This window comes from Centruroides sculpturatus, unplaced genomic scaffold, assembly GCF_000671375.1.
Source record: "Centruroides sculpturatus isolate CEXI.00-Female unplaced genomic scaffold, Cexi_2.0 scaffold264, whole genome shotgun sequence".
Taxonomy (NCBI): Eukaryota; Metazoa; Arthropoda; class Arachnida; order Scorpiones; family Buthidae; genus Centruroides; species Centruroides sculpturatus.
The window spans coordinates 288,320-300,007 of NW_019384577.1; the positions used below are offsets into that span (position 1 = coordinate 288,320).

Consider the following 11,688-nt stretch of genomic DNA (forward strand, 5'->3'; position numbering starts at 1 on the left):
TAATCACAGGGATGCTGAGGTATTAGCCACTGCTTGGAAGTCCTTTTATAATAACACAAGTTAATATATGTATCCGTATGGACGACACTATTATTTATTTTACGTTTATTTGTTTATATTTTTATTTTATGCTTTTGTAATCTGAATAACCCGCAAGCGATTTTTCTGTTGTTCTGAGCAATTGCAGTTTAATTTTATTTATTTTTGTATTGCATAAGTTCGAATACTTTGTTCTTTTTAATATTGGAATAACTGATGAAGGCCGCTAAAATTGGTCAAAAATGTTTTCAGAGAATTAAATGTTTTTGCTGGACCGTTAAAAAGGTGTTATTTATATTATTTTATATTTCGTTTTAGTTCCAGTAAGAATTTATTGGTTATTTATTAATGGCTATGCTGGCCAAACTATATAGAAGAATTGTTCTTAAACTCTGCAAGGCAAGAACAAAGTTCGAATTCCTTTCACAATGCCGTATGAATGGGGTTTTCCCAATGTCTATATATCGCATCAGACTTCCGATGGGTTGTGCCTTGTTGTTACCGAAGCTAAAGTATCTTTGCCTCAACAAGGCTATCAGAACTATAAGGAGGCAATATTATATGTTTTTGCACAATCTTATATGGTTTGAAGTGAACTTATAAAAAGGACCAAGCACTTCTAAGGAAGGTCAACAACAGAGTAATCGATTTGTCTTGCTCATATGAAAGGAATTTAAAACGCAACTATATTAAGAAACTTAAATGGTTTTTTAAGTGCCAGAACATAAGGTCACGCAAAAGAGAGACTTAATTTATAATGACTTGGGGTGATGATATAAAATTACTGATGTGCATAAAGGGAATAACAGACTGACAGACAAAGACAAAATATTTTATTCTTCTTCTGTTGTAGATATTTAAACAATTGAACATGAGATTATCAGTAACCCCTTTTGGGCTGAAGAAGACATTTGTTACTCCATTGCTAATTGTATTCACACTGGTTAATGGTTGATGTGAGTCGTATTTTAAAAATTAATATATATTAAAAGTATTTCAGGATAAATGTTTATAGATGTAAAGTTTAACTAAGTCATAAAGTGTATTAAAAATAAGCATTTTAATGACTTGTTTTTGGAAATCTCAATTTGATATATCCAATGTACAATACATTAAAAATTCTTCTTAATTGGATCATTGAACTGACTTTGAAGGTTTATGAAAGTTATCCAAGGATTAATATTTTTTACCCAGTTCTCACATCATTTCATTTGTTATTCTAACCACATCTATGAAACTCCACTTACTGACTTCAGGTAGACTATTTTTAAAACAATTTGGATTTGCTGCCTCATGCCAGACATTTTGATTCAACATGACATTTTTGATTAAATGAAAGTTTTATATTATTGTGGTGTTTGTTGAGTACATTCTATTCTGCTTATGTACTGGACCAAGTCAAGGCATAACTACAGAACAAGCTATTATTATGTTTGTGCTATTTGTATTTATGTTTAAGGATTTCCTGAATATGTGACATGTTCAGTATGACTGGTTTTTATAATGTGATTATGTGATGTGTGCTGTTCTGAAGTGTTTCTACAAATTTTGTGTAGGTGTTGTGGTATGACATCTATGCAAGAAAGAACTATTGGCACAATACTTTATTCATTCTCTACAGATGGTTTTTGTATGCAAGTTTTGAGTATTTACTAATTTTTTTCAGTGTATGTATTTGTATATTTTGTATGTTTGCTACAGTTGTATCTATGTGATTTTTTTTTTTTTTTTAGTTTGTCAATGAATGTGATACCTGGTCTGTTGTGATGGATTGTTTTGTCTATTATTATGGCTTGATTATAGTACATTTTGTATGTTTTCTAAGACCATCTTGTGTGTATATTTATAGTATGATGCTGGGTATTTAGTAGTTTGTGTATAAGGTTTTATGTATTATATTTATTTGGTTATGTCAATATGAATAGTTTGGGTTGCAATCTTTTAGCACAAACAATGTGATGTGTTGTATAGTTTCAGGCATAATGTGACATTTACTAAAAGTATTGTCTGTAAGTGTTTTAAAATGTGCCTCCTTTAATTTTTTTGTATTTTTGGCCTAGTCTTGTATGGCAACTATAAACCCTTTTGTGTCTCCAAGAGTCATCCATAAGTCAGCTAGTAGTTAGATGCAGTTCTGTCAATGTGATTCTGGTTGAGTGTGTTAGGTTGTCTATTATGAAGCTTTTCCTGAATACATTCAGGAGAAGCTTCATAATAGAAAGACTGCCAGATGGTGTCTGTTCATTTCGTATATTGTGTGTGAGGTCAGTGTTGTGTATTGCAGTATCTGTATTTATTTTTAGTAAAAATTTAGTATATCTGTAGGTATGTAAGGTAATAGTCTGTCTGTCTATGTAGCTTCTCCGAGCCGGAGGTTGCTAACAACTGATCGCCACTCTTCCCGATCTCTTGCAGCGTGAATTAGTTGATTCTTATTAATTTGAGTCCACTCCACTATATCTCGTAGATAGGTCCTCTGCTGTATTTTTTGGGAATGGGTTCTTTGGATCCTGCCCTGCAGTATGATGAGAAGCAGTGGCCCAGATGGCGTGGCCACAGTACAGTACCTCATTTTGCTATGATGGGAAGCAGCTGTCATTTTCCCACCCCAGTCCGTACCAACATGCGTGCATTGGTCACCCACTGTGTCCGGCTTATCCATAGCAAGCAGTGATAGCACCACATCTTGAATGCTGCCAGCCTTTTCTCTATGCCCTTATTCAGGGTCCACGTCTCACATCCATACAGCAAGATAGACCATACATAGCAGCGTAGTACTTTAAGCTTTATCTCCAGGCTTAGTTTCTTATCTGTAAATGTTTGCTGGAGATTAAAGAAGGCTGCTTTCGCCATTTGGATTCATGTTCGGATTTCCTTATCACATCTACCATCTCTTGTTATAATGGCTCCAAGATATTTAAATTTGGTTGCTTCTTCCAGTAAAGTACTGTCTACAAATATTTGGGAATTGCCAGTCATGGAGTCTTTCCTAATTCTTATCCATTTCATCTTTTTCCCATTGATACACATGCCATATTTTGCGCTGTCTGCCTGGAGTGAGTTTAGTATCTGTTGGAGCTCCATCACGGATGTGGCAATGCATGCAAGATCGTCGGCATACTGGATGTTATTGATATTCACTCCTTTGACCTTGATTCCCACATTCCTGCAGAAACATTTCTGTGTGTTATCTGTTTGGAGAAGACATTAAAAAGTGTGGATATCTGGCACGGTGCTGTTTCTATGTCGTCCAGCCTAACTATGGCAGTCTGGTCCCAGTACAGGTTGCCAATCAGTTTGTAGTCATTTGTGTCCAGATTGACTCTCTTTAACGTTTCCATTAAAAGTGGGTGTTGTACTTTGTCAAAAGCTTTTTCATAATCGATAAACCAAATGTATAACTCCCTTTGCATTTCTATGGCTCTTTCTGATAAAATTCTCACAGCAAATAGTGCATCAAAAGTGCCTATTCCAGGCCTAAACCCAAATTGCGATGGTCCTAACTGAGCCTCCGTTTTGTTTCTTATTCAATATCCTATAATTTTTAGTAATGAGTTTTAGCCTATGGTTCATTAGACTTATGGTTTAGAATTGGTCACACTTTCATCCTTGGGATCAGGATGAAAGTGGATCTTTTGAAGTTGTGTGGTAGCTGTCCATCTTTAGATTTTATTAAAAAGATCTAGTAGTGATAGTTTTGCAAACATGTCCAAGGATTTTAGGAGCTCTGCTGGGATGTCATTATCACCAGGAGCTTTTCCACATCTCATGGAGTCCATGGCACATTCTAATTCTCTTAGTATAATAGGAGGGGGCAGCATCTCCTTCTGTTGAATGAACCTGGGGATGTCTGTTGTGATTTCCAAACAAAATTTTTATGTATTCTGCCAAGTTTTAGCTCTTTCTTACTTTCCACATTTCATTTTGTTCTGTTGTTCTATTAAATTTGTTACTCCCTTCTTTGTTTTCTTCAGTTCCTTCATGGTTTCTTTGATGATTCTATGGACTTTTCTGGTATGGTACTTTTTCTTGTGCTCCGCTATTCTTTCACATTTTTCTTTGAACCACTTTTCTTTAGCTTTGGCACATTCCTGCTTGATCATCCGATGAAGTCTTTTGTATTCTCCAGGGTTTTGGTTCTTAAACTTTCTGCGCTCACCCATCAGTGTCAAAATGTCCTCTGTGATCCAAGGGTTCTTCTGCTCTTTTTCCTTTTTGTTAAGTAGGATACAGGCAGCATTCTTAATTGCACTTTTTATGTTTTCCCAGTGTTTTTCTATAGAGGGTATGTCTTTATCTTGAATTTTTTTTGTAACCGCCTCACTGAAATGTTGCCTGACCTCACATATTTTCAGCTTGTCAAAGTTGTAATGTAATTTCTTTTTGATATTTTTTGTAATTTTCTTTAAGTGAATGGTGTGCCTGGTGTGAAGTAAATTATGATCAGTGTAGCAGTCGGCTGAAGGCCTAGTTTTAACATTGAGAATTGAGTTTCTGTATCGTTTGTTGATCAGGATGAAGTCTATTTGATTTTGTACTATTCTGTTTTCTCTGTCTTGAGGACTTTTCCATGTGTACAGTCTTCGTGGATGTTGTTTGAACCACATGTTTGTGATACATAGGTCATGGCATTCTGCAAATTCAACAATTATATCTCCATATTCATTTCTTTCACCTGGTCCATAGTTGCCTACTGTGTCAGTTACTCTGCCGTTTCCAACTTTGGCATTGAAGTCTCCCATTATTATTTTGACGTCTCCTCTCTTTGCAAGTCCGAGTGTCTTCTCAAGCTGTTTGTAGAATTCGTTTATGACTTCTTTCGGGGAAGCTTCTGTTGGTGCGTACACTTGAATAATGCTTATAGCCGTGGGGTATGATGCTATGCACAGAAAGAGAATGCGGTCTGATATTGCTGCTACTTCGTTGACAGCTTTTGTGATGTCTTTCCCGATGAGCATTCCAACACCTCTTTTGTGTCAATCTCCTCCAGAGAAAACAGTCATAGGTGTCATTGTTTTTTATCCAACTGTTGTTGGTCCATTTCATCTCACTAACACCGAGGGTGTCCCTCTTCAGTTCTGCTTCTAATACAAGGTTATGTAATTTGCCTTTGGCATACAGCTTTCTTACATTCCACGTGCCTATGTTGTTTATGTTCCTTGTGATGATTTTTGGGGTATTGTTTATTCTTTAGTTTCCAGTAGTCGATTTGCTGCATATAGCCTGGTCACTCACTGATATGCACCTAGTATCATATTTCTCACTATCTGACCTGGACTCAGAATGGCGCTGATGGCCAGTCGGATTGCATGGCAGACTAGGCGCATGTTGAAATGAGATCATGAGGGTTGTAGATACATTTGTATACTAGGAATAAGTAATGTTGTGTTTTCCCATTACCGTCCACATCGCAGAACTGGAACCAATTTTGACCAATACAATCTTGCTTCCAGCTTCCTGGTCACAAGCCTTTCTAATGAATAGTGTGTTCAGAACTGGCCTTGCTGCTTCCCAAGACCAGGGACATTTTTTGACGTCCAGTCAGATCCACCGTGTTTTGCATTAACAGTGGCACCTCGAGTAGGGTGTGATTTTTCACCATGCATGAGCAGTCTTGGCAAGAGTGAGGCTGACGAACTAAGTAGTTTGTAATTACTTCTTGTGCCCTAGGTAATAGTAACAATGTCTTTATTGACATTAATATATTTAAAATTAATCATTTAAAAGAATTCATACATAGAGAATAATCTAAAATTCAGGGTTGGAGTAAACCATCAACTTTTAATTTTCGTATGATTTAAAATTTAATTTTAAAACATTATTGGAAACTTCAAAATTTTATGTAGAGGAACATAGTTTGTTTTAATCATCATTCCAGCTATATTGGTGAAAAATTTTTAAATATTTAATCATAATAAAATGGAAATTCAATTAATAATTTAAATCATAAAATATTTAAATTTTCAGTAAATTATTCTGTTAACTTTAATAAAAAAATTGACCAATTGGGAAGTGAGATTGTTTTTTCTGGATATTCTGCACAGGGTACTGGAAAACTTGAGTATAAAGTATGTAAAAATTTGCTCTGTCCTGTGAACTTCTATTTAATTGTTTTTTATAGTTGGGTAATTTAATAATTAGTTTATGACCAAAAACAGAACACTGAAAGACTATGTTGAGATTTTTAAATTTTCATCATTATTTGAAGATTCAGTAGGGGAAAACACTCATAAAGTTATGTTTATGAAGCAAAATAAATAACATCTTCAGTAACAGGTAATTATTATTATTAGTATTTTTTTAAATTTAAAACAAATATTTTATTTTTACTATAAAAATATTTATTTTTAGAAATGAATAAGTATTAAAATGTTTTAAATAATTTGTTTATTATTTCTTGATTTATAGATAAAGGATCAACTAAATCGAACAGTTGACAGTTTTCATTAAATACAATTTCTGGAGTGTACATCATAGAAAATGGGCTAAAAGTAATTTCATGGTATTTATAAATAATAATTGTAAAAGTATTAATAGAATAATTCTAGGATTAATAATAATAATAATATATATATATATACACTAAATAATATAATATAATATATAGAAATATATATTATATTTATTATATATACAGTCGACCCCTCCATAACACAGTAGATACGTTCCGGTTTTTATGAAATCCATTTTCTACGAGTCTTTAAATACATGAGCCAATCACAGCCCAGCACGTATGCAGTTTACAGACTACAGCTGTTTGAAAGGTTTTCTTCCATAAAATTAATCGATTCTAGTCTAATTCAACTCAACATTTCCAAAATACGTATAATTTTTTGGGAATAATCCATATAAACTATGCTATAAACAAAAAATAGTAGGATTACTTACTGAATGTGCACCATTCGACGACACCATTGCTTAAGCTTGTTTTCATCGTGGAGCAGTGCATCGAATGGTGCTCGTGTGCTTCCTGATAAATTATTTTTCTTCGAAAACTTTGCTGTACTTTGGAGACATGATTAATATAAATATAATTTTTATGGACATTAAATAATAAATGGTTTTTAGTAGGTCCGCTGCACGTTTAAACTCAACGGTTTGTGCAATATTTGCTATTGGTCTAGATTCGACCGATCCTATTGCGACACGAGTCAGCAATGACATTTTACCGTATTATACGAGTCTCTTTTAGTGTGTTTAAACGAATATGGTCACAATTTTTTTGCTATCATATAGGAATCCGAACTATATGAACCCGTTTTATAGGGGGTCTACTGTATATAGAAATTAATCATTTTTATTTTGCCATTTTCTTTTCTGAATAATTCTACTATAGTGATCAGTGAATTTAGTGTACTAATAGTTATTAAAATTTTGTCTATTGACAATATTGTAGATCATAACAGAAAAAAATTTTTATTTTATTTTGTTGGACAAAGAATGATAATCACAAATTAGGAAAATATTTACAATATAAATAAATAAATATATAGACACACACACACACACACACACACAAAATATTTAAAATTAAAGAGTGATCTTGTTATTTCTTACTTAAAATTTCTCTCTCAAAATATGATTTAGAGAGAAAATAAAGTTTGATTATTTATGTATAATTTCATAGAAAATTCAGTTTTTCACTTTCACCGGATGCACAGTGGAGCCAAATTCCAAAAAGCTGGCCAAAAGTCAAAAGCGTTATCAATTTGGCTGAAAGTCAGTATTCGAGGGTTTTCGGGATCTCTGATTATGAATCCGAAGTCAAAATTTGAAATAAAAACAAAATGACAGATTTAACACGAACCACTTTTATAGAAAAAGTACAAAATAAATCCATATATTGTTTAATACGATAAAACATACAATTGGTTGATTAAAAGTTCATGCCGTGTCATCCAAAGAATAATTTGATTCACAATCAGATGATTCAAGTTTGAAATCGCTGGAGCTTCCCATACTTGCTGGTATACGTGGCGCGACTAACAATAAAACTGCTTCTGGAAGCAACGACTTTGAGTTTTTTCGAGGTAATTTGCACAAACTCGAAATAAACAGATCGGATATTAATAATAGGCGTAAAATAATGTCTTCCATTGTTTTTGCTCGGGAACTTTTTTTGCAAAATCTTCTCGAAACTTTTTAATGTATTTATTAGTAGACTCTTGAGCGTCTTCGGACATCTGCCCTATCAGCAATACCGATGAATTTATCACTTCTGCACCATAAATCAATATCTTATGTACCAAAATTGGCATGCAGAACCACGGATATAACTGCACAAAGTAACGAGCTGTCTGTAAGGCATAATTTTGAAATTCTATGAAATTGATTTCATGACCACACGAAATTGTCTGTAATATGATAGGGAAATGCTTAATCAAGTCCTCATCAACCTCTGTAATAGCAGCAGAAATGCTTGAGTTTTCGAAAAATCGTTGAGCGGTATTCCCATCATTTGAGCTACCGAAACCAGGCTTTGGTTGATCCACTATTTAAACCCAATTCTATATGGAAACCATTCTATATATTCGTTTTTCAGACTCTTATTTGTTTATTTTCTTTATCACTATTCGCTTGCAACAGTTTGATTTCAAGCTTATATGCTACATGCAAACAACATTCAAAACACACAGACAAATTCAAGAAAAAGAGCAAAACATTCCGTGTCGTTAATTACAAAATTTAGAAAACTATGTTTCACATTGCAAGAACTCACAACAATGACACAATTGCAGCTAGTTTTTTTTCATTCAATAATACTTCCATCTACAACATGCAATTGGTCCAGTCGCAGAACTCTACAGAATTTATGAACTTTTCTCTACATGTTTAAAATTTTCTGTTGTAATCTTCCATTCATTTTCGTACAAATCATTCATTTACTGTTATCACATAAAATATTATCATCAATTTTGTGTTACATAATGATATTCTACTTACTTGCAGCTGCGGATTCCATTTTTTAAATTTAAATTCGATTGATTTTTAGAGATTTGGCACCCTCTTGAATATAGCGTAGAAATCTTTGCTTACTGCATGACGCCTGTAGCTCGATTGAGGATCCCCTTTCAACTGAACTACAATAGCAGGTATAAAGGATAGGGGGCGCTAAAGTCTAGAATTCGACCTTTGGACTCTTATCCAACCTAACCCACGACTAGAAATTACCGGTACTTAAACTCTATTTTTCGACTTTTGGCCAGCTTTTTAGGATTTGGTCCCATTGTGGGATGTTTTAAATGAAATAAAGTTACTTAAAGAAACAACTTTATTTTTCATTTTGGAAAGTATTTTATGGTCATCAGTTTTTTTTTTGTATAAATACCATTTTATTTTAAAATTTTGATCTTGGCTATTAACTGCATTGAAAATATTTAAATGGTAAGAGCATTACTGAATTTTAAGTAGGGTTTTTTTTTGTTCTTGTTGTTATGAAAATATTTGTGAATTACTTGAAAAAATACTTTAGATAGATTAAAATTTATTTCTAGAGTATCTTTTAATCAAAATTTTATATATTAAATATAAATTTCCAGTATTCTATTGCTAACTATAATATCATAAACAAAAATAGAAGTATGGGCTACTTCAAATTTATTGTTATTTGGAATACTTCTACTACTATGAATAAAATTATTGTTGAATATAATAAGCCAGACTGTTTAATTTTATCTTTATGCTTCATTGAATTCCAGACTGAATTTGGATACATTAAGAATGATAGACAAACTTTTAAATAATAATATAATTTTATGTGATAGATTGCTTGATCATCAATTTTAAAATTATGTAAACATCTTTACACTTGAACTTAATGTTCATTTATGTATATGTTAATTATTTTTTCAATATATTAATATTTTTTCATTTTAATTATGGCAACTATTATCTGATATGGAAAACTATAAAAACTGAAAAAATTGTTACTTTTGAAAAGTGTTTTTCATAATACTTCTTAAATAAATAGTATTTAAACTATATGTTGATATATAAGAACATTATATGAGGAATATATAATACACAAAATATGAGGAAGAGTGAAAATAAATTCAGATTGATTTTTCTTATTTATCATTATTCTAGATGAAACAATGGTGATTTTTTTTGAATTATTCTTCATAGAATTGAATGTGCTTTTGCCATTGTTGCTACTAGATCTAATAGCCCAACTTGTTAGATGTTGTTCAAAATTCCTCCACTGTTATAGATGGAAATGTTTTTTCTGTAACTTCATATAGAGTGCCACTTAGGGACCATCGTTTTGGCAGGGATTTGATTTACATCGGCTCAACGAAACGTGCTGTTGGGATCATGTTGAAAGAACACATGCGTGACATTCAACATAATAAATGTTCCACGTCCATATCCACTTACGCATCTGATCCAGAGATAGTAGCAGACTTTTCAAATGCTAAGTTAATTATCACTTCCTCATATTTAGACCATCTCAAATGGTTGGAACAGATAGAGATATACAAGGCATACAGCACTTCGTCACCTATTAATTCCAGAGATGAGATCTCTCTTTCTTTGTCATGGCAGGCCTTAATACAACAGGAGGATTAAGTGAATCGTAAACCTAAAAGAAGGGAAGTAAAAGGGGTAGTCTGTATTTATGTGATATGTTTGTTATGCTTAACAACAAAGATCTTCGTAAAATCTTTAAAAAAAGGGAAACATTTAAATAATTCTCGGTGTGATGTAGAAGCTTTGACATTCGGAGCTAGTGATTATGTGATTCCTTTCTATCTTTCTGTATTTAAAAATCGTTTCAAATGAACGTTTTTTCTTATTTAATAATGCTTCAAACAATTTTTTACCTGAAGAAGGACCCAGGAGGGGTCTGAAAACGTTTGTAGTATTAAATTTTATTTCGCATCGGTTAAAGGTTTTTCTGAGGTACGTGATGTTTGGTTATTTCCGATGTGCAGTTGTTCATTATTATTGAATGTGACATTCTTAAACACATGATGGATCCAATTTTCTAGTAAAAACGTTGGGGATCTGGCTTTATCAATTTCAGGACGTTAAGTGTTGACCCAGTTTGTGCATTTTTGCAAAGGCAAACAGGCAGGAGGTTTCAGGAGAGCTGACTATTGTGTGCTATAGGCCTAGTGCTGTTGCTATGCTAGTGCGTGTGTACCTATAAACATGATTTTATGGTTTTGTTATATATGAGGCCTCAACAAGTTGACATTGCATATCCACTATGTACTGCTTTAACAGATGGACATTTCATGATTACAACCGCTTTCCTTTTATCCGCCTATACCCACTATGTATACCCGATATGTTGATGACATTTTGATTATATGGACTGGATGTTGATGTGTTGCCCACCAGTGGCCGAGTGGTCTTCGTACCCTAAACACTGGGAGTTCGGTCGTGGGTTCGCGCCGCGATCGGACAGGCTGGCTGCTTGGAGTTTTCCGGGTTTTCTCCTTGCCAATAACGACTAAATAGGAGGCCAGTTCCCCATAAAAGTCCTCCCGGAAGGCATTAGTTCCCCTCGCGTAACATCGCGCCCCAGAGAAGGCAACGGGAAACCACTCTGGGTAGTAACTTTCCCTAGTATACACCTTGGCGGATTACAAACCTACGCCAGGTGTCGCCGACGTCAGGAATCTGATATGGCACCAAGAAGAA

At 33.6% G+C, this 11,688-nt stretch overlaps 1 protein-coding gene and 1 long non-coding RNA gene across 3 annotated transcripts in view; both read left to right on the forward strand.

Annotated features, from left to right (window-relative positions):
* LOC111624374 (plasma membrane calcium-transporting ATPase 1-like) overlaps positions 1-11,688 on the forward strand; it is a 202,995-nt gene that overhangs the window by 161,976 nt on the left and 29,331 nt on the right. The window lies entirely within an intron of this gene.
* Positions 671-11,688, forward strand: part of LOC111624376 — a 27,249-nt gene continuing 16,231 nt past the window's right edge. The window contains exons 1-2 of one of the 2 annotated variants that reach the window (XR_002756565.1): positions 671-6,315; positions 6,448-6,541. This is a non-coding gene — a long non-coding RNA (uncharacterized LOC111624376). The remainder of the gene's footprint in view (positions 6,316-6,447; positions 6,542-11,688) is intronic. The other variant, XR_002756564.1, reaches the window with a different exon arrangement.